Source organism: Cupressus sempervirens, chromosome 7 (genome assembly GCF_028749045.1).
Source record: "Cupressus sempervirens isolate cs-2001-9-10 chromosome 7, ASM2874904v1, whole genome shotgun sequence".
Taxonomy (NCBI): domain Eukaryota; kingdom Viridiplantae; phylum Streptophyta; class Pinopsida; order Cupressales; family Cupressaceae; genus Cupressus; species Cupressus sempervirens.
In genome coordinates, this window is record NC_143124.1 from 326,041,665 (window position 1) to 326,065,983 (window position 24,319).

The 24,319-nt window shown below is 34.9% G+C and overlaps 1 pseudogene; it reads left to right on the plus strand.

Moving 5' to 3' along the window:
* The first annotated feature begins 16,470 nt into the window (after positions 1-16,470).
* Positions 16,471-24,030, plus strand: LOC149546732 (nudix hydrolase 2-like; annotated as a pseudogene).
* Positions 24,031-24,319: the final 289 nt, after the last annotated feature.

A 24,319-nucleotide genomic window follows, 5' to 3' on the forward strand; every position in this document is an offset into this window, starting at 1 on the left:
TAACTTTAAAGTACCTGGAACTTTGGCTACTTTTAATGGAATGCCTTCATCGTTGCTGATGATCAATATGACATCCTTCACCATTCCCATACTAGGAACATAGGAACATCCAAGAAATGATGTTGTAGCTTCTATTGCAAAAAGTTTCATAAGTTTCATAAGTCTTTTTCATGAAGTATAAAAGAACAAATGATAATTGATGTTTAAAAGTTGTAAAAAAAAAAATTGTTCGACTTTGATAGCGCATACAACTACAGGAATTATCTTTAACCTCTAGTTGTTATGCTATTCCAGTTGTGGTATGCTCCAAGAATGTCATAAAGTAGCCTTGCAGAAAATCATCCATTAGTTTTGATGAGGATTCTCATAAATTTTACATAGAGAACATTGATTTTCAGTGGATTTGAATATCAGAAGTTGAATTGTAGCATCAACTCAGGCATGAGTTGTTTGGCATAATGCCAAAAGAAGCAAAAGTTGGGGAGAATGCATCCAAACTATTTGCTAAAATGTTAAAAGAGATTTTTTTAAAAAAAATCAAGTGCATGCTGTCTGAGTGAGGTTTATCTAGGAAGAGGAAGCCTTTAGTTTCAAATTCCAACAATCACATTCTTTTCTTGAACAAGAATAGCAGGAGCCTCATATACAACAAATTGAGAGCCATCTTGTGGAATCTAATTGTCATGTTGAAGTATCATTTCAGCCTTCAACTAAGCCGTATGGAAAATTTTTTTTTTAATGTGAAGATGGTTTAAAGGCTAGTCATGATACATTTTTGATATCTGGGCAATAAGATACTACTCAAGGATGTATGCAATTCCATGACTCATCTGCTAGGTCACTTGCCATCAAGTAGAAGGGGTAAGTTGAAGTTGCCATTATGGAAGCATATCAAGATTTTGCTGCAAGATAATTGGCAAAGCTTTAGCTAAGAAGGGAATTTATTGGAAATCAAATTTCACTAGATATGGTTGAACATCTAATCAATGATCTTGAATCTTAACATTTATTTCCTCTCCAACTAGCTGTAATTATGTGTAGTCTTAAGTGCATTAGTGCAATGTTCCCTATAGGAAAAATAATGAATAGAACCAACTCTAAAATCTCATTGTGGATTCTTGAAAAGGAATTCTCTGACAATGTGGAAAAACTAGCTTAGGAAAGTGCTTTTTAATGCTAGTTGTAGAATTGTTATACCATATATGTGTTACACCTTGCAATGGCATACTTTTGATCATCATTTCTCCAAAGCGAGGGCTTGCCATGCAAATATATATGGCAGATGGTCCTATGAAATATCACTAACAAAAACATGGCTTGGTCATCCAGGTGCTAAACAGAGTTCATCTAGAGAGTGTAAAGGACAACTAATCATATTAAGATGATGGGGAATTTGAGGCCAAATTTTTTGAAAAGTTTGTAAACATAAACATGGTAAGAACATGGATAGAGATATTTATAGCTATACAACTCAAATAATGGCTTCGACCTCCAAGCTGGTCAATCTGTTGCATCTATACAATGTTGCACCTCGAGAATATACTCCACTTTCAACATGACAAGACTAGGAAATACTCTATCAAATAGGAGCCATTATGCATGTATTTATCGATTAATTGTAGTGAAATGTTGCAGCTCAATATGCACACCATTTTAATTATGAAAGAATTGACCACTCTATAGTCACAAAAGGTATGCCAGGTCATGACATGAGGGATATAGGCTTAAGTAGAAAGGAATTGGACCTCAAAACATAACAAAATACAAGAGATTAGCAAAAGATAGTCAAATGAATAGACGTGAAGAAGCAAAGTATAACAATTCTTCATGTGGCTTCCGATGGAGATAGTGATCAATGTCAAGATAGCTAAAGGAAGGAACAAATAGGAAAATTTATAGTTGCTACAATATGATGAAACACATGAGCTTTTTGAGGCATCACAAGGATATGAGGCTATACATCTATGTGTCAGTATTCAGAATACTGCACAAGAATGTGTACCCATACCCTTTTATGCAAGCTAATAGCTCCATTCCTCATCGATATGGTAGAACAAGCATAGGTTAAGTAGAAGCAGACATTTGTTGGAACTCATGGGTGGAAGAATTGGCATATAGGAAGCACATTCACATTCACTGCTATCTATAGGAAAGCCCATGCATGCCCACCAGATATGTATTAAGCCATAACAAAGTTTTTAAAAGCCATGACAGTATTAGTGGTTAGTGTAAATCTGTTTAGGCTGTAGTGAACAAGTATAATTTGTGCAGGGTTGGTGTACTCATTGAAATAGCAACTAAACAGGAGTCGGCAATTGTAACAGTCAAAAGAAGGTGATGATTCATGCAAGAAGATGTTAAAAATACATGAAAATGTAATGTTTGAGTTCAAAGACAGTAGAGATGTAAGTCTGGTTAATCATTCACGTGAATTATAAAAACTAAAGACATATCAAATAAATAGTTGTAAAAAAAAAGTGAAAAAGTTTAAACGTTGAGTGACTACCAAAGGGGGGTCATTACAATCTACATCGTAAACACATAACACTTAAACACATAACAAAAGAGGGAAAAAGAGGGATTTTTGTACTAGTAGATGGTGCAACAGTTGACGCCTATAAGTTGTGTGTTGTCGACTCAGCAGTCGGAAAGAGATTTGTGGTTGTCCTGGATGGAGGTAGTGTCGTCATAGGATCTAAAGCTCAAGAATAAAATTGTTAGAGCATGCATAAATATAGAACGCGTGGACTAGCATGGACAAGATTGTTAGAGCATTAAAAAAAAAGATTGTTCAAGCATGTTTTGTCAATGATTATGATAATTCCTATATATATTTAGTGGAAAACACAAGTGGGGAATGGAGCATGCAATCTACCTGAACCACCTACATCACCCTCATCATGGGAATGAGGCACGAAATCATGCAAAAAACTCTATAAAGACAACACATCCATATTTTAATTAATGCCAAATGTATAATTTCTTTACCAATTTTCTTTAGCAACTTATTAATCGAATCGATCGGGTCATCGATCTCTGCTAAATCAATATAAAAAGGGTCCTCCTCAGGGGCGGGCTGCTGAGGGACTGTAGGTTCCTTTCCCTCCCTTCGACCACTAGCCCTCTATGACAACAATAGTATTACTATTATCAAAATTAATCCAAAATAATGAAGAAAACAACATTAAAAAAATAACATTTTTCTTCTATCTAGTTTGCACAATTACAATGAGTTTTACCTGCTCCTATGTAGATGAACCAGGAACATTGCCAGCATCCCCTCCAAGCGATTGCTCCATATTGTTCCCCTATGTCAAAGATCAAGTATAAAAATGTAAGCCAAAAATTTATTGACTAAATGATATGTTGGAGTCATTGATTAGAAGTTGGTTTAATAGTATGTACCACCCCCATGATAGTAGCCTCGTTTGTATCTATGCGATTCAAATTGTAATCAATAAGAAGCTCTTCCCCTGCACGTATTGATTTTATCACATAGATGAATACACGATTTCCCTCACGTGCCTCAAATATGCAATTGGGTTGCTTTATAGTTGACCCATGCCATGTACTATTTATAAAACCCACAATATTCCCTGTTGCTTTTGGCCTTCCATCAATGTATATAGCCACACTTTTACTTTGATTATTGTCTAGCTATTGTATATAATTTTTCGAGAGGGCATACCTATGCATACTTTATTTATATTGAACAATATGCATCCAACTTTTGTAATCATAACATGGTCCAACATACTCCATCAATTCAGAAACTTTGTTGTAAGAAATCTATATGCCATCCATAGAAAATAGGCCCAAACCATGTAATGATGATGGTGCTATGCGATATATCCTCTCGTTAACACAAAAACCAATGTTTATTGGAGGAAGTTCCTTGGGTACCCAATGTTTCTATAGATGTTGGTACCTCAAGAGCACCTTGATGTCGCCTTTTGTCTCATCATCATAAGAACATGACCCCCCTTGAGCAAGGAAAAATTTCATGCATTTATTGAATTTCCTTCTAGTCCTTTGACCTCTAGTTAATCTCCCTATTCTAGATAAATTGCATGTCTCACTTTCCTCTTCTATTCCTATATTTCCCTCACTTGAGGAAGACACTTTTGACAAATACCTATTTTCTGGTACCTTGAAATGGGAGAGATCTTAGAAGACATCAATCTTACTATTGATAAGTGTATTAAATAGACTGTCTATAAGGAGTATTGACTTATACCTATCGATCCATGAGACTATGCAGGATGCTCCTGAAAGGGGTTCAGTTTCCTACAAATGTAATTCAATTATCATAAGCATAATCACGTCATAATCATAATCACATCCATCATAAGCATTAAATAAAAATTAAAAACATTAAAAGGTACATAGTATAACACTTAAATCAGGCTCACATTATAAGCCTACTAGGGAAGTAGGCGTAGTGAAGGGCTAAGCACTTATATTATTTTTTCCCTATGAATTTTATTCTAGGTACAACTCCCTTTTTTAGATATTTAATGAATTCCCTTTTCTAAACTAAACACTTACAAATACTTTTGACCTGAAAGAAAATAAGGCTCAATACATTCATGCATCAATATGTGTTTTAAATAGTTTTATTTAATTAATTTAGATTAATAGTTAATTTAGATTAGCAGTATTCTATTTCTAGTTGAAAGTTGTAGCATTTAAATAGATAATGAATAAACTATGTAACCATATAAGATAAATATATTTCTATCAAGAAATGAATATTAAATAGATTAATGATTTATGGCATACCTGTAAATTTCATCATCATCATCATCATCATTATCATCATTATCATCATCCTCCTCGTCATCATCATCGTTGTCGTCATCATCATCATCCTCACCATCATCATTGTTTTCGTCATTGTCATCATCATCAACATCATCAACATCAACATCAACATCATCTTCATCATCATCATCAGTAGCAGCATCTACATCATCTTCTACTTCTTCGGTATCTTCTTCTTCCATCACATTATACTTTATTGGCCTTCCTCTCGGTTCATGTCTAACAACAAATGACCAATTCGGTTTATGTGGAACCTCTGAGTAAAATACCTACTCACATTGGCTTGGAAGAACATAGGGCTCATCCCCAACCGGCTCAAATGACCTTTTATTAACCATTATAAATCCATTATCATGTTCAATAATAGTTCTATCAGGATCATTTGGATTAAGTTGTAGCCTGTACCATTTGACAATGAAGAGTACTAATTTGAAGGAACTATAGTCACAGTCAAGTATATCATCCAAAATGCCATAGTATCAATTTTTAGACTCTCAAGGACGTAAGTCGTTTCTAGATGAAATATTAGTCACTTGAAAGATTGCAATTATTCCTGGATTACAAGTTTTCTTCGTGTCATCCAACACTTTGACGCGAAATTTTTGACCATTACAGAACATAGCCTTGTTGCGTTTAACCTGCAATAATATGTGAAACATGTCAAAATTATTGTATCATGAATTGATAAAAATATGGGTGATTAATAAATTTGTACGTACTTGGAAATCTCTTAAATCTATTTCCCTTTGCGTAACATTGGAATCTCCATTATGATGAGCTTCTTTAACCAATGAAGATACACCTTCCCATGTTAATGTCCAACCAGAATGTTGACATCGTTCAATCCATACCATCATCCAATCCAGATTGTTTGCAATATACAAATGTAGTGCATCCCACTCTCGAGCACCTGTACAAAAAAAAATAGACAACTTACAACTGATTTATTTTGAAGATTAAGAAATAATTTATTACAATAACATCTTATAATTTATTACCTCTCACTTTCCTCAATGTACCTTTCCCCATCAAGTACTCTCTTAATTTTTTAAAAGGCTCGAGATCCCAAATTTGATCTACATGGATATTTGATACAAACTTAGGAAGATATTCAGTAATGTACACCATAGTCTGGTATACCATGTATCCCTCTACCATAGAAACCTTAGGATGTGCTCTTTGTCGAACCAAAGCATTCAAAGATTTCAAGTGCCTCTCAACCATCCACATTGACCTAGTGTGTACAAGTCCAAACAATTCAATCTCCTCAACTAGGTGTATGAGGTAGTGTTCCTGTGCATTGAAAAAAGTTGGAGGTAGACACTTTTGCATTTCACACAGGAAATGAGCAATTCTTCTCTTCCAATAGTTCATATCTTTTTTATGGATTTCTTTAGATGACAACCACCTACATTAAGAGATTCAGGTCACAAAAAATATACAGATACGAGACTTTACAAAATAATATACAATGGATTACATAGCAAGAAAAAAAATCACGAATATAATAAATATATACAACAAATTGAACAGATATTACTGCTTACCTCATGTATTTTCCAAGATCGTATATCACTTGTTTGAGGTTATTGTTGAAGGGCTCTGGAAGAGATAGAGGAAGCATGTACTGTAGTAATTATAAACCAATCATTTCATTATTTTCTAACATAACATAACAAACAGTACACGTAGTTTATGAATATATTGTAAATATAGAAGAACATAACTTAACTTGATGAAAGTATGCCAATCATGCGTTTTGAGCCCTTGCCCAAATTCACTTCTTTTTTATATGAAATCATTTATTAGCCCTGGGGCATCATGTATTGTCCATGCAAGTATTGCATGGAATTGAAATTGTCTTTGTCCTATTGGTCTAGACACGTCATACATAGTGACACCGCTCCATAACTCCACCAACTCATCGATAAGAGGCTCAATATATACATTCATATCTTTAACTTGATATTTACCTACTTGAATGAACAATAACATCACATAATTATTGTGACCGTTTTATTGCAATATTTGTAAGTACATGTAAATTAATAACTATCAAATGATAAAATACCTGGAACAATCATTGCCAGCATAATGTGATCCCTCTTTATTGACATCCATGGAGGAATGTTATTGTTGATAACAAAAATAGGCCACACTGAGTAAACAGATCTCACCTCTACAAATGGATTGACACCGTCCGCTGCCAATGAAAGCTTGAGATTACGAGGTTCTTCTTTGAAGTGTTGCCACTTTTTCTGTATGTGCATAAATGCCAAACCATCCATAGGGATTCAAATAATGTCATCTCAATTTCTATTGCATGCATGATAATCCATAAATTGAGCCAAGCTACTAAACCTAAATAATTGTCGCATCCGTGGAATAATGGGGATGTAATGAAGAACCTTTTGAGGCACCTTTTTTGTTAGTCGATCTATTTGATATCTACTCGTATGACATATAGGGCATTGTGTTGAAAATTCATGTTCTTTATAATATATAATATGATCATTGGGACAAGCATGTATTGCTTCATACTCCATTCCAATATCTTTCATAACAACAGATAATTCTCAATATGAGCAAGGTAGAATATTTGATGGTGGTAACAGAAACTCACCTACCAATCTACAACAAAAAATATAAGTTCTTAATATAAACAATATTAGTGGTACATTATTCACCCTTGGTTAACTATAAAGACATATATGACATACCTTAACATACATGACATTGTTATGTTGGATAAAACATTCATAACCTTCAAGTTCAACAACAACAATACAATAGAGAGAAGATTTGTTTGGGAGTCTTTGTATAGGGGCTCGTATGCCTTCTCAAGTAGAGGTACATCAAGGCTATCATCATCATCATGATCAGATACGCTTGGACTAAATGTGTCATAGATCAATGCATTTATACCATTATCTTCAATTATGTTTTCTGGTGCATGATCGTCATCTTCCATGGGACCATTATATTCACCTTGGATATTCGCACCTCCATGTTCCTCCACTTTGAAAACCATACTCTTCAGATTGTTGTGGTTCATATCATGTACTTCCTTGGGGAGATCAACCTATATAAAATTTATTAACATAGATAAACCATGATCATCAACTCATCATCAAGTGATTTCATATGTATATAAATTATTAAAATGATATAATGAACAACTTACCAGTGGATGATAGTCATGCCCCTCTTCAATGTGACCATTCTCCCTACAATGTCTCTAAACTATTTGATTAGGAGTCTTCTATGGTTTAATCCCTTACAAATTTTGCAAGGACAATAAAATTTTACATCACCTTTTCTTTTCAAGTTAGACCACAATCTAGTGATTGTCTCCCTATTTTGTTCTTCACTTATATTATTTGACATGATCGTTCTTCGCAGGAAGCAAAATTTGAGCTATGAAAACTTCGGTCTACAACTTTGACAAACTAAGCAAAACTATCGAAAACTTACACAAATCTTCTTAAACCTAGCTAAATACTTTAATATTTTAAAAATACTTTCTTTGACTTTATTCCTAAGCAATTTAACCCAATCACCTTTTATAACATTCAGTCAATTGCTCTAGGCAAATTTGTAGATAAGATTATTTGTAAAACTTTGACCAACCACTTGAAGGTCTTATTTCAAGAGACCTTACAATATTAAGACACTAAAAGAAATTTCAAAACATATAAGCTAAAAGTCTAGTTAAAATATACATTAGATTAAAAAATATACAATTTTCATACCCGAGTGTGCGGCTATAACTCGTGCAATAGCCTTCTTTCTTAGCTGTAGAAGCTCTCCAATAATTAAATTATACAAGCTACAAGGCCTAACGACAATTTCAAAACATATAAGCTAAAAGTCTAGTTAAAATATACATTAGATTAAAAAATATACAATTTCCATACCCGAGCGTGTGGCTATAACTCATGCAAGGGATTCACATACTCTTCCCCTAAAGGTATCCTGAAGAACAAAAGCCACTATTCTTGAGTTTGTGAATTGCACCTCAAGATGAATGAAGCTTAAAAGGAATGAAAATTTTTTTCATACATTTAAATCAGGGTGTAATATTTATTCATAAGTATATACCTTCCAAGCACTTATAATTGTTGTTATATGTGTTGCAGGAAAAGAAGAACTTTACATTGCTTTAACTTGCCATTGATGAGTATCATTTAACACTTTTAGCAAAATTTTCCCAAAATTTTTTTATCAATTTTGCCTCTCCATAATTATACTTATTAAATAAAATAAACCACACAATTATTGTTTAGTACAAGAGAGTTATGTTCATATGTTAAGAGACAATTCATTTTTTGTTGTGAAAATCTTGGTATGCCAAATGCTCTCGACTCTGTTATATTCAATTTTGTTCTAATTTTATTACAGTTAATTTCAATGTAAATTAAGGTTATGCTTTTTTTGAAGAATGATATTGAATGGTCTATCACAGGTATGTGCTTCATCACTTGGTGAGATTTCTACTGAGGCTCAATTAGATGAGAGAGCCATGATTGAAGAGGCCTTAAATTCTGTAGCCACTGATATGCCAACCATTCATCCAAGTGCTACTGAGGAACATGGTGAAGTAGAGAAACCAGTGTCTTTAGAAAAGCCAAAGGAAATGAATGAACCACTTGAGGAAGATGGATGCTAGTTAGGTAAGGTTAATTCTAGTGAAAAAAGACTTGAAATTTTTGAAACTCCCGTGCAACAAGATATAACTGAAGAGGTTGGGATGCACCTGGTGGAAAACCAAGAATCTCCAACCATAGTTAAATCATCAATTGAGATCCTATCTCAGAGTGAAGATATTGTGAAGCAGCAAGAAAAAGGGTTGCCAATTGTGGAGTTGGTTGTTGGAGTTGATGCTAATTCTAATGCTTCTAAAGAACCTGAGTCAAAAGAACTAATGTATTGCCACAAAATGAGAAAACAGTCTGCTATATGATTATAAGCATGCAACATGATTGTAACCTTGATCAAGATGATACTGTAAGATGTCAAAATTCATGAAATCTTCCACAAAGGACCCAAATCAACACAAAACCAACCTAGAACTGATGTATACCATAAAATGACATAAAGATGCATGGTCTAGGTTTGTAATGCACTTTTCATACTTTCCCAAAACCTTGCAAACAGTTTTCTATATGATTATGAGCATGCGACATGATTGTAACATTCTTATTTTAATAATGCCAACTAGTAAATAGAGGACCCCAAATAGCAAGAATTAACTACCAAACAATATTAATATTAAAAATGAAAATTTTATAAAAGAAAAATGTGTTTTTAAAGTGTAGATGTAGCCTATCCTGTTGGGGATGTGTATTCGTCACTAGGACTTCCAAGAAGTCTATAGTCATCCTTGGGACATCTTGGCATGCCCCCCAATTTTGGGCATAGTCCCCAAGTTTTTGGGACTTTCCTTTTTTTTTTTCAAAAATTAGGACGTGGGAGGGATGTCTATTGGCCATTCCCAAGACTTGGAAATGTCCTTGATGTTGGGACAAGGGAAATTAGGTCGAGGACACATCCCAAGTAACATTGACAAAATTCTAGAGTTAGAATGATATGTTGTTTCATGGTGTGTAATGATTGCTAGATATACACAATTAAATCTGTTGAAAATGCCTTGTAAACTAACAATCAAATGCCATTAGCAAGAATAAAGCCAAGTTATACAACCTTTTGGCCATTATTAGAGCATGTGGAATTAGAGTTGTAAGTCTATGAAATATTTGAAAGGTTTCTTTACTAGATGTGGAATGGGAGTTGCAAGTCTATGAAGTATTTGAAAGGTTTCTTCAATAGATGTCATCTTGTAGGACACATGTTTGTATGAAGTATTTGAAAGGTTTCTTCACTATATGTCATCTTGTGGGACACATGATTGTTTTATTCTCATAAACTTAATCTATGCTTATGCCAAATAGGAATTTCGATGAGTGGATGTCCATTAAAGCTCATGCCAAATTTAGAAGTTTATAAAGGTGATGTAGGAGCATAAGTGGTTCTTGGCAATCTTGAATCAACCAAAAAAAAATTCTTTGAATTTCTTCCTTTTTGTTCCAGTTCTATGTTTCTTTCAACATTATTTTGAATTGGCTGGTTTTCTCATCTAGACCTGTTTGACATGTTCCTAGCACCGTGGTGTAGGAGGACCTAGGGTTTGGGCTAAAACCTCAAGATATTCTAGCTTGTAAATGATCCTAGTATGGTCATTGATGAATAAAGACTCCAAGAGGGTCTAAGTGGTGTGTCAGGGTAGTTTGTGTGCCTTTGTGATCCTAGCTAGGTCATTGATGAATAAAGACTCCAAGAGGGTCTAAGTGGTGTGTTAGGGTAGTTTGTGTGTGTTTGGGAAAAAGTTGCCAATAGGTGACAAGAAATTGCCAAGTTCGGCAAAATGAGATCATGCTAAATGACCCTAGAAAGTGTGTAATTTTTTGCAAAGGATGGAGACATCGTTCATGTAGTTGAGGAAGGCATTCTGCATCAATTTGAGGTAATGGTAGGTTGATAGGAGTCAAGATGCTGAAAAGTTGTAAAGTTGTCATTTTAACTTCAACATTTGGGCAAGATTTTACAAAATCTCCAAAGGTGGTTATGGGTCAGTTCCAACAGTTGGAACATGGCATATGGAGAGATATAAGGTCATCCAAGGCTTGGTGTACATGTTGGTTGAGGTTTTTCTCAAACCTTAATAGCAAGCAATACCATTTACACTACAATTTTGTCACAGTCTGGCTTGCAACTCGAAAAACTACCTTAATATGAATTGAAATTCACATTTTCTTATTATTCTTAGTTAGTTTGCTTTGATTCCTTTCTCTATGTGTTTTGGTAGATCTTTGTGAATAGTTTGGCATAGTGTAATAAAATTCCAAACCCACTGGCCTGTTCACTGCCAGAACTAGGGTTTGGTGAATAAACATGCCATTTTCTTGAACTCCCACAGTGCTTCACAGCCTTTTGAGGGCGTTCAATGTATAGTTTATTATATCTTTTTTGGGTTGAAAAAATGCAGTGTTCTATTTTTCATGTATTGCCCTAGGCGGGCCATTATACCATGGAGCATAGATATATACCTGTATGTTCTGTAAGCCTATATTGTTTGTGGCCAATTGTTTTTGAATTAATGAATCTATGATATTGTTGTTAGTGTTATAGCTTCAGTCAGATCAGTAATGGATTGATATAGAATCAATCTTGAATTCCATATGAACTATATTGGTTATTATTTGGAATGGATATGAGTTTGTATATATATTTGTATATTTAATATATATGTGGAAATAATAAACATACATACATACATACATGCATATATATAAATTTATAAACATAATTATAATTAATTTTCATTATGAATGATCACCATTTGTATGAATGGTCATTACTAATAAAGTATGACTTTTAAGTGGCTATCCATATATATATTAGTATGAGAGCTAAATTAGAAAATATATATAATACACAACAATAGAAATATAAGTATTGGCCTTCAAATTAATAATTTTTTATTATCAATTTATTCATATTATTATCATGATATCAGAGTAACTTTCATTTCCTATGCCTTCTCTTTCGTGAAAGAACAATTTCTTCTAAATATTGTAATATTTCCCGTCACAAATTTGAACAAAGCCACAATTGCATTGATTCAAGATTATTGTGAGTATTGGGTTATGAATGAGAAGCAATCAATACATTGGTGGCTATGAAGTATAACGATCACATGAGTATCCTGAAAAGAAATACAGAGGGATTGGCATGGATTGGAGTTCTTGAGAAATAAAATAGAACACATGAAAGGGTAAATAGAAAAGGACAATACCATTGCACATTAAGGAAAATGAAGCACAAGATGGGAAGAAAACATTCTTATATACATGATTGAATTCTTTTTATAGCTAACATATAGAATGAATAGTTCTTAACATAGGAAAAATTATGGGGAAAATAATAATAATATCTCAAACTAACATATAACTGATTAAAAAAAACTACAACCCTACATTCTTGTATGCATAACAATTAACATTAAAAAAAAATGGAGATATGTAAATACCAGACATTGGCAGTGAGACCCTTCTTCCTGCCAATCACCCTTCCTTCAACCAGCTACTCTATAGAGTACAAAGCCTAGGCTTTTCCTTGGAACGTGGTTAATGTATGTCCAAGATTTAGGAGGAAGAAATGTATGTTGGTTTCATAGCTGGTACTGGAAGGTTTGTGGCACTAAAATCATAAAAGAAATAGAACAAAATGAAGATATAACAAATCTCACTCGCTGAATCTGATACAAGATGTCATTGCATTTGTATCAATCTCAACAAAAATTGAAGCAATCAAATAACATCTGACAAATGAACCGATCTCCTCACCTGAGTGGACACCCTCTCCAAATCTAAAATGCTTGAATTTCAAGATCACCAAACACCCTAAAGAAAATTCATATCTCAATCGACCTAATCAAAATCCAAATTCTCAAAGCATTCAACCAATCCCCTTGCCCACATCAGCTCTGTACCAATGAAAATGTGATGGGCAGAAATATTTGAAATGACATATATTGTATGCCGTAGAACAAAACCCACATGCCAAATTTTTTTTGCAATTATAGACCGACGATGTTGTAATTGCGACACCTACATTGCCTCACATCACAATTGCAATGTCGTCGGGCTATAATTGATAAAAAAAGCCAAAAACATATAACATTTGCCTGCCGTCACAAATTGGCATCGCAAATTGACCCCTAATGTATTAGTGATACCTTGAAGGCTATAGAAAGATTAGAAAAGAAACACAATCAAAGACAAAGAGGAAGAGGTGGAAAATTTCACAGAAGTAGAGGAAGAACCTATGGAAGAAGTAGCAAATCTAACATTACAATGGGAGATAAGGGGAAGACCGAATGGAAATAAGAACCTATTGGTAAAAGAGGAAACTACACTAGAGGTAAAAGAGAAGGAAGTTTTTGATTTAAGGGAATAGATTTCAAGTGTGGAGAAGGACACGAGGACTTTGAATGTACTAATTCTAGAATAAATATTGGAGGTAGTAGCATAATATTTTGGGTTGTGAAGAAGTTACTAAATCACCTAATGAATTTGAGCGTAATGAGTATTGATGTTGTGAAGAAACTAATGAAGAACCTATTCTAAGAAAGAGTTTATTCAAGAGTAAGTGTAATCTCACTAGAAAATGTTTAGAGTAAATTAGCATCAAGAGATTGATTAACAAGTTGTAGTTGTAAAGGTTGAGACATCCTAAGCCTTATCATGATTCTTGGATCTAAAAGAAACACAAATTACTAGTAAGTGAGAAATACCTAGTTAAATTTAAAATTGGAAATTAATATGATGAACTCTTATGTGATATTATGCCTCTAGATTGTTGTCACATTCTATTTGGTAGACCTTAGCAACATGACAGATAAAATTTGCATGATGGTAGATTGAGTGAGTATACTATTTGGGTTGATGGGAAGAAACATGTATTATTTCCTTCGGTAGAGAAACTTGATGAGACTCATTGTACCATAGTAAAAGTATGCTCACTTGAAGGAAATCATCTTTCTAAATATGTAAAGGAGTGGAATGTTTATTTTTCCTTGATTCCTAGGAAGAATGAGAAACAAGATGAACTTGAGCATGCACCTAAGATTGAATCTTTGTTGACTAAATTTTAAGAAATTATTTCTCATAATATACCTGACGGTTTACCTCATGTGACAAGTATTAGTCATTGTATGGATCTTATACCTGAAGCATGTTTGTCTAATAAAGAACCTAGCAAATTAAATAGACAATTGCAAGAATTTCTTGATAAAAGTTTTATTAGAGAAATCTTGAGTCCTTGTGTTGTACCTACTATGTTGACACCTAAGAATAATTGATAATAGAGAATGTGCACTGATTCTAGAGCTATAAACAAGATAATATTGAGTCATTCTTGAGGAAGATCTATCGTTTTATAATTTAAACTTTGCCTAAAAGTGAGATTTATAAAAGGGTCTTTCTATGTCGACTCCAATGAAGCTATGATGATGTATTATGAGTAATTTTTCAAGAATCCACTTTACAATTTAAGCTTTTTCTCCCGATAGTTTTATCAAGGATATAGAATGGGTTCTTCTAATATGAATGTTATGTGTACATTTCAAATATTAAGGCCTTTGAGTTTATTTGTCTTTTCAAATTCTGATTGTATGGAGTCATTATGTTGGTTATCATGTTATTCATGTAAATAATATTTTAATAAATAAAGTTAGCAAGCTCGAGATGATTCAACCTAGTTGACTAATTTGATGAAAAATTAATCTGCATGAGAAGGGGAAACTATTTGTAGAGATGTATTAGGTTCATGCCTAAGAGATTATTTCTAAAAACAAACAAGTTATTCTATGATTCCCACAATACTTCAATCCACCACGAAAATGTCTTGTAAGCTCCATTCTAGAAAGATGAATATAGCCCACTTTAACATTAACATTTAATAAAATAAATTGAAAGATTGAGAGATTATTGTAAAACACAAGAGATTACTATGCTCTAGAAAGTGGTTTTCACTTACAATGGATGAAAATGTGCAACAATGATTGAAAAATGAGGAACTACTTGATAGATTTAAAAATTAATTATTTTTTAAAAATGTAATTCAAGGGATACTTTTTATTGGTGCCTCATTCTATCTAACCTAACCTGTAGGCATGAAAAATGTTGGAGTATGGATACTCTTTCTTGTCTCGAGTGTGTACCACACATGTTAGGACAAAAGGATTGTTCCTATTTTTCCTTGTGTAACAACAATATCAAAATAAAATTTTTAGTTTATTCAAAAAATATAAAGAAAAATCCAATCTATAGATTCAAGCATACAAATTAGCAAAAGTCTAAAAAATATATATATAAATTATTGAACAAATACTTTACATGGTAAAAAGTTTTCTTACTAAAGATATTCTGAAATGCTACTCTTATTTTAAAAAACTGTATATTTATAAAATATACATTTAGGCTTCCTTCCATGCCTCTCAAACACACATATTTGGGTAAGTGAAATGGTAGAAGCATACGTACTTTTTGATGTGTCTGTTTTCGTCGGTGACATTGGTAAGGTAAATCTCAAATGGGATAAGGAAGCAACGATAGATTATGTTATGCTGATATAATGTGATGGATAAAACTAGGATAGGGAAGCCTCAAATCTTTTTGAATGTTAATTCATGTGTAGAAAAGGTCAATGTGAACAAATGTTGGTTTTATATGGAGCACAGCAAGCGAACGATCGAGAGTAGGGAGAATTCCGCGAACCTACGCAGCACTGATCTGGACAAGTTGAATTTGCTGGATGATTCGTGTGTCCTTCCTGCAAATTTACGAGGAATGCTAATAAATGATTTTTGTGTCCTTCCAAGTTTCGTTGCTTAAGTTTTTAGCGTTTTTCCTTTTCTTTCAAGCTTTTCCAACAATCAATACGCGCTTTCTATTTTAAAATGGAAGCTGCAACGTAGGGCTGTGGTAGTTGCTTCTTACCAGCATCAGAACCTCCGCTTATCACTATAATATATACACTCGCTGTACCACTTATTCTTATTGCAATGCTAATTCAATTCATTTGATGAGTACTACAGCGAACGAGGTTTCGCTGACCAGTACCACTAACGACGTTGAAATAATTATGAAGGAAACATGTGATGATCAAGCCCATGAAGATAGATATGACGGCATAGTTGTTGACGTGGAGAATATGCAGAACGATGCCTCTCTTTTTGAAGCCTCGCTCAAGGCCTCACTTTCTCTATGGACGGGCCAGGTAAGTGCTAATTACTGCTCTGTTATAATATACAATTGCAAATCCCTAATTAGTAATAATATGATACTTGATAGATTGTACAGGGAAAGAAGGCGGTGTGGATTAAAGTGCCCAAGGAACAGGCTGCAAAGCTAGTCCCCTTTGCGATCAAGGTCAGTTCTTCAATAGTTTGGTGCTACCCGCCTTAATTAATTGTTTTTCTTCCCATTCCAATCCATTTATTTACGCTTCAATCAATACTTTATGATCGGTGGATCGCAGCTGGGATTTTGGTACCACCACGCTGAGCCTTGGTACATGATGTTAGTGTATTGGATTCCTCAAACTCCTTGTACCATCCCCGATAATGCTTCACATCAAGTGGGGATTGCAGCTTTTGTATTCAACGACGGCGGACACGTAACATTTGCAATTGTATTAGTTATTCACAAACATAGATTAATTACGGTTATTGACCAATGGCTTGAAGTAATAAATCTGATGCATAAATTATGATGATAGGTTCTAGTAGTTCAGGAGAAGTGCGGACCTTACAAGGATTCCGGGTTGTGGAAGATGCCAACGGGAAGGATTAACCAGGTGTGCAGCTTAAACTTCGACATCGTGAAACGAAATTAATGACTCTGCAATTTTTATAGACATGCACTAATATATATTTATCGGCAATTTGTTTGTGATAGGGGGGAGGCATTAAGGAAGGGGCCATAAGAGAAGTCCAAGAAGAAACGGGTAAATGTCACTTCTTTCGTCTTTTGGGATTTTCACTTATAAGCAATTCAATTTCCTGACATTTTCAGTTATTGAACTATTTCCTGCACTTTTTCAGATTTAAACAGAGTTTGTACGAGTGGTCGGGTTCAAGTAAGCAAAATATATCATCCCATAAGATGCGTAATGTATTGCAACATGCATTAGGATGAGTTCCAAGCAGTATTTGTTTTCATAGCTTTCTAATAGTTGTGGGTGAATGAACTGCAGGGATGGTCACACTGCCCCCTTTGGAAAATCAGATATGCTCTTCGTGTGTATGTTGAGATCACTTTCTTCTAACATTGTTGCGCAAGATACTGAAATTTTTGCAGCCAAGGTACGTCTTTAAATTAGTGGTTGTGATTCAATATCGCTATTTAATTGGATATTCCAATTGTTGGAATATTAAATGAAGCGTATGTTTGCCCTTTGAGCCAAACGCTCACCTACCACCTCTGACGTTCAGAATAGATAAAAACATAAATACGGTAGGTGAGATTTTTTGAAATCAAAAAAGAGGGGGAAAACGAAATGTGACAAAAGGATTGTTTATTCATTTATTCAGTGAGTTTTTAGTAGATCAGTAGTTGCAGAGCAGAAGAAGGAAGAAGAAAAGAAGTTTATGCCTGCAGTTGCACATGTTTCCCTTGTTCTCTCTATAAGTTTGTTATTGTTAGATTTGTCCTGTTGAAACAGTGATTGCTCTAGGCACCATTATATGTAGCCATTAGAGTTGCAGGTTTAAAGTTTTTGAAGCATTATCAGTTTAGGGTTATTTTAAGATTTTTTTGGTTGAAGCGGAATGCTCCCAGATTTTGTAATGGTTTAATTAAGTTGAATAGTAAAGCAAGCAGTCATACTTGAATCCATTACTCTTCCCTTGAATGTTGCATTTGACAAATCTGTTTTTTTTTTAAGCTTAACGTATTGGCTCTCTGGTTTTAATGGTGAAAGCATTCACGTTAGAATTTTTCTAAGTTATAATTTTTCAAGTTGAATAGAACATTTGGCATCCTCTTTCTCAGTTGGAGCCGAGCTCACTCGACATCCATTGGTGCTGAGCATTTTTTTTGTGCCAAGCCAACTCGTCACCTGTTGCCTATGACTCGGCACCATCAAGTGCCGAGCAATCTATGACTCGACACCTTCAAGTGCCGAGCAAAACTGGCACTTGGCACCTTCATGTGCTGAGCAGTTTTTAAGTGCTGAGCAAAGATTTTAGGTTTAGGGTTGTGAGTTGTAATTTAAATTTATAATATTTCTCACATGGTATCAGAGCTTTGAGGCTCCACATCCAGAGTGAGTTAGGGCAAAGTTTTTTCTTGGGATATTTGACATGGCAGCAGCCACCACCATTCACTAGGCAAAACTATGATACATGGGCAAAAAAGATGAAGACCATAATGGTTGCAAATGATTTGTGGGAGTTTGTTGTTAATGGGTTCAATGATGTGATAGACCCAACTCAGTATGCTGCCCTCACAAATGCAAAGAAGACTCATTTGAAGGAGTCAAGGAGGAAGGATGCTAAGGCATTAAGTCTTATTGAAGCAACAATGATAGAGATAGTATTCCCAAAGATTGTAGCAACAAATTATGCAAAGGAAGCATGGGATATCCTTGAGACAAACTTCAAGGGAACTGATAAAGTCTGTAGTGTAAAGCTACAGAACATAAGGAGGGAGTTTCAGAACTTTCAGATGAAGGAAAATGAATCAGTTGCAAACTTCAGTTCAAGGACCTCCAATGTGCTTAACCAACTGAAGTCAAATGAAGAAGACTATCAAGAGCAGAGAATAGTGGAAAAGATATTGAGAAGTTTACCTGATAAATATGACAATTTGGTCATGACCATAGAAGAGGCAAAAGACCTCACTGTTTTGACAATGGATGATTTGATGGGTACACTTCAAACCCACGAGCATAGAATCAACAGATCTACTTCTTCATCTTTCTAAGAGCAAGCATTCAAGGCTCAGACAAATCCAAGAGGAAGGGGGAGAGGAAGAAATGGCTTAGGTAGAAACTCCAGAGGTAGAGGCCGAGGTAATGGAGGACAAAGGAATGCTGCAGCAAAAAGGTCAGGAAGAGCAGATGGAGGAACTAGCTCTCAAAATACCTCAAGAAGAGGTAAGAAAAAATACAACTCAAATAAGAGTAATATAGAATGCTACTATTGTCATAAATATGGGCATTATCAAAATGAATGCTGGAAGAAGCAAAATGATCAGTCAGGACAAGCAAATGTGGCTGATGTGAATATGGGAAGTGGAAATAATGCCACTGCCTTCATCATGTGTAATGTTGGTGAAGAAGGAAGCCCTGAGGTTTGGTACCTTGACAGTGGATGTAGCAACCACATGAGTGGTAATGAAACTTTTCTTTCATTCATTGACAAGAGTTTCAAATCAGAAATTAAGATGGGTAACAATGGAACCCTACCAGTTGGGGGCAAAGGATCTATTATGGTCTGCACCAAGAAAGGTGAGAAGAAAGAAATACAAAATGTGTATTTCACCCCTGGTATGAAGCACAATTTGATGAGCATTGGTCAGCTCATTCAAAATGGATACAAGGTGCTGATGGAGAATGACAAGTGTGTCATCCATGAAAAGGATGGGAGCAAGAACTTACTTGCAGTAGTTCAAATGACAAAGAACATAATGTTTCCATTGAAGATAGAGATATGTTTATCATCTTAAGTTGGTGTTGCACCTTCCACACAATTAGTTCTAAGGAGTCTGATTGAAGACCCCTCACGACTATGGCACCTCAGGTATGGTCATCTTGGCTATGCTGGTTTAAATTTATTGTCAAATAAAAGAATGGTAGAAGGTTCGCCACGCATAGAAAATTCATGTGACAAGTGTGAGGCTTGTATTTTGAGTAAGAAAAATAGGCTTCCATTTAATTCTAGAAATTCTAGGAGGGCTAGATATCCATTAGAGTTAGTGCATACTGACCTAGTCAGTCCTATGCAAGTTACTTCTATTGGGGGAGTACTTATTTCATGACATTTATTAATGATTTCAGTCGTAGGACATGGGTTTACTTCTTAAAGAATAAATTTGAAGCATTTGAAAAATTTATAGAATTTAAAGCCTAAGCTGAAAGAGAATGTGGACACTATATCAAAGTCTTAAGATCAGATAGAGGAGGGGAGTATACCTCCAATTCTTTTGCAAACTTTTGCAGGAAACATGGCATAAAGAAAGAAATCACAGCTAGCTATACACCACAACAAAATGGAGTGGTTGAAAGAAAGAATAGGACCATTGTTGAAATAGCAAGGAGCATGATGAAAGAGAAAGGTCTCCCAATTGAATGTTGGGGAGAGGCTGTGGCAACAATAATTTAGCTAATTAATAGGTGTCCTACAAAGGTAGTCTATGATAGAATTTCAATAGAAGCATGGTCATGAGGAAGATGAATAGTTGAACACCTAAGGGTGTTTAGATGTGTTGCATATACACATGTGCATAAAGAAAAAAGGCATAAATTGGATGACAAAGGTGTGAAGTATATCTTCACAGGGTACAGCTTAGAATCAAAGGCATACAGATTGTATGACCCATTGAACAAAAAGATGACTCTTTGAAGAGATGTGAAATTTTTTAAAAATCAGTCTTGGTATGGTCCAATTGATGAGTCACTAAGCACTTCAAGTAAAGTGCCAATTATGAGTGAAGAAGACACTAATGAACAGCAAGAAGAAGGAACAAATAGAAGAAAAGGCAAGTAGGTTCAGTCATTTTCGAGCTCCTCTAAGCATGACCGAGTGTTAGTGCTGAGTACTAGTGAAGACCGAGCTAGTCGGCAATGTAGTAGCAGTGAAGATTCTAATCCCACACTCTCCTCCTTGTTACCAAGAAAGACCAAGAGTCTTAGGGAGATATACCAAGATGAAAGGTATTAAGATTATGACGAGAGTGTTAATTTTGCATTATTTTCTCATAGTGTTCCAATATGTTTTGAAGAAGCTATTAAAGAGAAGAAATGGTGTAAGGCCATGGATGAGAAAATAGATGCCATAGAAAGAAATGAGACATGGGAGCTAACTGAATTGCCTCCAAAGAAGCAAGTGATTGGAGTGAAATGGGTCTATAAGACCAAATGCAATGCTAAAGGCAAGATTGATAGGCATAAGACAGGGTTGGTAGTCAAGGGCTACAAACAATAGTATAGAAGAGACTATGATGAGACATATGCCCCTGTTGCAAGAATGGAAACCGTACATGCTATCATAGCAATTGTAGCTCAACACAAATGGAAGGTATTTCAAATGGATGTGAAGTCTGCCTTCCTTAATGGTGTATTGAATGAAGAAGTATATGTGGAGTAGCCACCTGCTTATGAAGTTGTAGGTGAAGAACACAAAGTATATAGATTGAAGAGAGCTCTTTATGGGCTCAAGCAAGCTCCACGAGCATGGTATAGTAGGATTGACTCATATTTAATGAGCAATGGCTTTAGAAAAAGAAATTGTGAGCCCACTCTTTACATCAAGGCAACAGATGGTAATGTATTTATTGTTGTCTTGTATGTAGATGACTTAATTTTTACTGGAAATGACAAGGCTCTAATTGGTGAGTTTAAAGAGGCCGTGAAAAGTGAATTTGAAATGACAGACCTAGGTCTCTTGAAATACTTTCTAGGCATAGAAGTAAAACAAATGCATAATGGCATCTTCTTCTCTCAAGAAAAGTATGCAGGGCAGATCTTGGAGAGATTTAAAATGCAGAATAGTAAGGCAGCCCTCACAGCAACAGTAGTAGGTCTGAAATTGAGCAAGGAAGACTCTAGCAAGAGAGTGGATCCAACACTATACAAGAGTATGGTTGGAAGTTTAATATATTTGACTGCAACTCGACCAAACCTAATGCATGCAGTAAGTCTGATTTTCAGATTTATGGAAACACCAAAGGATTCCCATTGGCAAGCGGGAAAGAGGATCCTAAGGTATCTGAAAGGTACCAAGGGATTTGGAATTTTGTATACTGTAAATGATGATTCCAAGTTGGTTGGTTACACGGAAAGTGATTGGGCTGGAAGTATAGATGATAGGAAGAGCACTTCCAAATACATGTTTCATATGGAATCGGGTGCAATTTCATGGGCATCCAAGAAGTAACCTATTGTTGTTCAATCTATAGCATAAGTTAAATACATAGCAGCAAATGCAGCAACATGTCAAGCTACTTGGTTAAGGAGGATCTTGATAGATTTGAATGAAAGGCAAGAGGATGGAACCACAATTTATTGTGACAACATCTCATCAATTGCATTGTCCAAGAATCCAGTCTTCTATGGGAGAAGCAAGCATATTGAGATCAGATATCACTTCATCAGAGAGTTGGTGGAGAATGGGGATATCAAGATGGATCTTTGCAAGTTTGAGCAGCAGCTAGCAGACATATTTACTAAGCCTTTAGGCATTAGACCTTTTGTACACCTAAGAGAGTGTCTTGGTGTAATTGATTTGGATCAACATTGATCCTTGTTTGTTTGGCTCAAGACAAAGGGGGAGTGTTGGAATATTAAATGAAGCGTATGTTTGCCCCTTGAGCCAAACGCTCACCTACCACCTCTGACACCTAGAACAGATAGAAACATAAATACAATGGTGAGATTTTTTGAAATTAGAAAAGAGGGGGAAAATGAAATATGACAAAAAGAATGTTTATTCATTCATTCAGTGAGTTTTCAGCAGATCAGTAGTTGCAGAGCAGAGCAGAGCAGAACAAGGAAGAAGAAAAGAAGTTTGTGCCTGCAGTTGCACGTGTTTCCCTTGTTCTCTCTGTACGTTTTTTATTGTTAGATTTGTCCTGTTGAAGCAGTGATTGCTCCAGGCACCATTGTATGCAGCCATTAGAGTTACAGTTTTAATGTTTTTGAAGCATTATCAGTTTAGGGTTATTTTAGGGTTTTTTTGGTTGAAGCCAAATGCTCCCAGATTTTGTAATGGTTTAATCAAGTTGAATAGTAAAGCAAGCAGGCACACTTGAATCCATTACTCTTCCCTTGAATGTTGCATTTGACCAAAAAAATTTTTTTTGAAACTTAACGCATTGGCTCTTTGGTTTTAATGGTGAAAGCATTCACATTAGAATTTTTCTAAGTTATAATTTTTCAAGTTGAACAGAACACTCGACATCCTCTTTCTCAGTTGAAGCCAAGCTCACTCGGCATCCATTGGTGCTGAGCATTTTTTGTGTGCCGAGCTCTTCTTGTGCCAAGCCAACTTGGCACCTATTGCCTATCGATCGGCACCATCAAGTGCCGAGCCATCTGTGAGAGCAAAACTAGCACCCAACACCTTCATGTGCCGAGCAAAGATTTTAAGTTTAGGGTTGTGAGTTGTAATTTAAATTTATAATATTTCTCACATATCATCTTATGTGGGATTCAAATTGTTTATTTTTCCAATGGATGGCAATTGAAGATTTTGCATCTCAGCCTAAAAACCAACAAAGAAAACTTCTCAAAGATATGATTGGCACGTGTGTTGGCACTATGAAGGGACGATCTAAAGGATTTTCAGGCACTAGGATACCCTCCAACTCCAACTCCCGCAAAACCTCTGCCTTCTACTACACTGCCCTTGATTCTAAATAAGAAATACATAGATAGAATATTTTGAGCCACATTATTCAATACATTGACTCTATTTTATCTGTAGATAATGCTAGTTTTCTCCATGAGAAATGATAATATTCTATTTAGTTTAATTTTTTATGAGTATATTTTTTATTCTTCATGCAATTTCGCAAGTTGCTTTTGAAATATATATAATATTTTCAATAATTGAAAGACATTTGTATCGTATATTTGTTTGATGTTATGGTCATTTTAAATCAAGATTTATAATGATTTCACATTTGAGGAACTTAAAGTCTATGATTTT